This window comes from Tachypleus tridentatus, chromosome 12, assembly GCF_004210375.1.
Source record: "Tachypleus tridentatus isolate NWPU-2018 chromosome 12, ASM421037v1, whole genome shotgun sequence".
Classification (NCBI taxonomy): domain Eukaryota; kingdom Metazoa; phylum Arthropoda; class Merostomata; order Xiphosura; family Limulidae; genus Tachypleus; species Tachypleus tridentatus.
The window spans coordinates 65,391,647-65,394,718 of NC_134836.1; the positions used below are offsets into that span (position 1 = coordinate 65,391,647).

The following is a 3,072-nucleotide window of genomic DNA, read 5'->3' on the forward strand; positions in this document are numbered from 1 at the left end:
ATTTTCTTTCTCATTATCATTTAGTTGATTCATTCATAGTTTCAAAATGTTAAGTTTCTCGTATATATTTTTAAGAGCTATTGTAAAGTACACACTTAAAAAACTAGTAAAAAATCGAAATCGGATTCCACTGTGTTGATTACATTCTAACTTGTGATAGATCTACCTGTAAAATTCACTGTGTTATTTACAGCAGTATTAACGTGCGATTGTGTACTGCATAAAACAGTAATACAGTATAAAGTACAGTATTAGGAAAAGATTAGATATACTTGCAAAGTTATAAGTTAGCAGTGCCACACTTGTAATTATATCTTGAGAGCACAAGTTTGCAACATTCAAACGTCCCATGTGAAAATTAACACCATTTTAAGCGTCTTACACGTATTACATTTTACGGAGAACTGATACCATTTTAGGGGTTTTGCATGTATTGCATTTTACGTCCCTTAAAGCGAAGGGAGCATCTTGTTATTTTTTATTCTATCCTAGATTTCAAACTGTATTTTTTTTTCGGCTTAAGTAATCAAGCACGCTTGTCTAAAACATTCAGGAACCAGCATTTCCAAAAACACCCCCAAAACAGTGTTCAATAATTTTCCAAGGATAGATTAACGAACATAAAGGCTCTAGGCTTACAGCAGTAGAGTTCGATTGTGGTATGAATACTATTCAGACATAAGAAGTACTAGTACAATAGAAAAACACATGCAACTGGATTCTGTGGCGGAATATCAGTTAATTACTTCTAAAGTAGCCTATTTTGGCCACCGTATATTGTTTAACCAATAGTTATAGACTCTGCTGAATGGTGAAAGTTAACGTTATCCTTATAGTTCTCTTATACAGTTCTTTGAAAACATGATCAGGTATACATTCTAGCTCTATGAATAGATTCAAACCCTTTCTAGAACTATAGGCTCTAGTTCTGGATGAAATTGTTAACTGTACTGCAAATTTAGGGGCCCTTCTAGAGCAAGAGGCTTCAGTTCTAAGTATAATGGTTAACTTCACTACAAATTTAGGGGCCCTTCTAGAGCAAGAGGCTTTATTTCTGGGTATAATGGTTAACTCTACTAGAAATTTAGGAGCCCTTCTATTGCTAGAAGCTCTGGTTCTTGGCTAATCTATTCCTGTTGTTTGTATTTTAATCCTAAAATGATTGATAAAGAAAACAAAAGGAAACACTCAGATTTTCTTTAAATATCTGAAAAGCTAAAGGTACTACATGTTTTTCTTAACAAAAACTTAGCATCACTAAAATATCCACTTTTTTAGGCCCGTAGACACGTTCTACCTAGAAACTTCTATGAGATCTATGCAATTCATTGCAGTTAGATCAATTGACAGCACGAACTTATTCTCAACAACGTATTTATAAAGTGGTTCTTAGTCTTTGAGTAGCACCACAAAGTATTTTCTTGAAAGCTCGACGAAAATCAGGACTAAAGATTGTGTAGATTATAGGATTCAGCATTGAATTCGTGTAACCCAACCATTGTGACATAGTGAAGATTCTCTCATCTAGATGGCAGACACTACAAATGGGCATTATAAAGGCCAGAACAAAAACGGCATCCAACATACAATAAAAACACCAGTAATTATTGCGAGAGTTTTCGCAGCTTTTTTCTCGCGTTTCGATTCTAGGTCCCTTTCCTGTCTCTTTTCTCTTTTCAGAGCTGTGTTAATATGAAAGAACTTGTCTTTTGCCCCTTGCTCTTTGTGAGGATTGAAGCGTTACCGAGAACATTCGAATCGGTTGAACAGGTTGGAATCGATAAATTTGTTGTTTCAGTTGAAACTTCGTTTTCGGATGGTTCTGGATGTCCATAAGAATCAGATTTTGCTACTTGAAGAGAAATCTTGGTTCCCGGTTTGTGGCGGATTCTTCTGCGGGCCTCTTGGAATATTCGCCAGTACAGGGCAAGTATGACCACCAGGGGCAAGTAAAATGAGGAGCATATAGCAAACACTTGATAAGCAACGTCTTGGCTTATTAAACATCTTTTCTCTCTTTTTATTCGCTCCTGGAAGCCTTCGTCTTTCCATCCAAAGATAGGAGGAACAGAGATTGCTATAGCAACAGTCCAGGCAAGTAAAATCATAAGTCCAACGTCCATGGGACTTCTTTGACGAGCATAATCAACATGGATGACTGCTCTGTATCGGTCAAAAGCGATGGTCAACAGATGAAGAATGGACGCCGTGCAGCACAATACGTCACAGGACGTCCATATTTCACACAGTATTGAACCCATCCGCCATTCCTGCATAATCTCGTAAACAGCACTCAAAGGCATCACGAGACAAGCTACCATTAGATCTGCCACGGCTAAAGACAGAATAAGGTAATTGCCAACAGTCCGAAGTATACGATCTGTTAAAATCGCAACAATGACGAAAATGTTACCAATTGCCGTGATTAGAGTGAGAAAGGCCAAAATGATAGAAATTAGAGAGATGACCAGGTCACTTCTTCTGTTTGGCCAGCTTTCAGAGTCAGTAAAGTTCGTGGAAATTACGACAGTGACGTTATAATCACTGAAATTGAGATTGGAGACGTTCATATTAACTATACACAAACTCTTGACAGTACTGGAGTGATTTTGATTTTATTGTTCGGGGTCTATTGTACTTTTATCAATTCAACTATTTTTCAGTTACTTATTTAGTGCTTTTGTAAAGTCTTTTAATAAAACCGAAATTCACTTTAGATTATTTTACAACATGGGTCTTTCTATACGACATAAAGTATCAAACTAATTAGTGTTATTCATTATATAAAACTATCCATTATCTTGTTGAATTAAATCAAAAGTAAGTGAAGAAGTGATTTACAGGGAATATACTTCTTTGTATACAAACAATTGGTCCTCTAATACATCAAAATAATCTAACCATAATTGAAATGGTCCAGAGTGTTCTAACAACACATTTTCATCAAAACTAGAAACCTTATTGGTGTAGCCTATATCTTCTGTTTCTACATTGAAACTCAAAATTCTTTAAAATATGTTAGGATGTTGTTGTCTAGAAATATGCTTCATGTTATTTAAAAAAAAAAATCTA

At 35.5% G+C, this 3,072-nt stretch overlaps 1 pseudogene; it reads right to left on the minus strand.

The window, feature by feature from the left end:
- Positions 1 to 1,286: 1,286 nt before the first annotated feature.
- Positions 1,287 to 2,637, minus strand: LOC143235206 (5-hydroxytryptamine receptor pseudogene; annotated as a pseudogene).
- Positions 2,638 to 3,072: the final 435 nt, after the last annotated feature.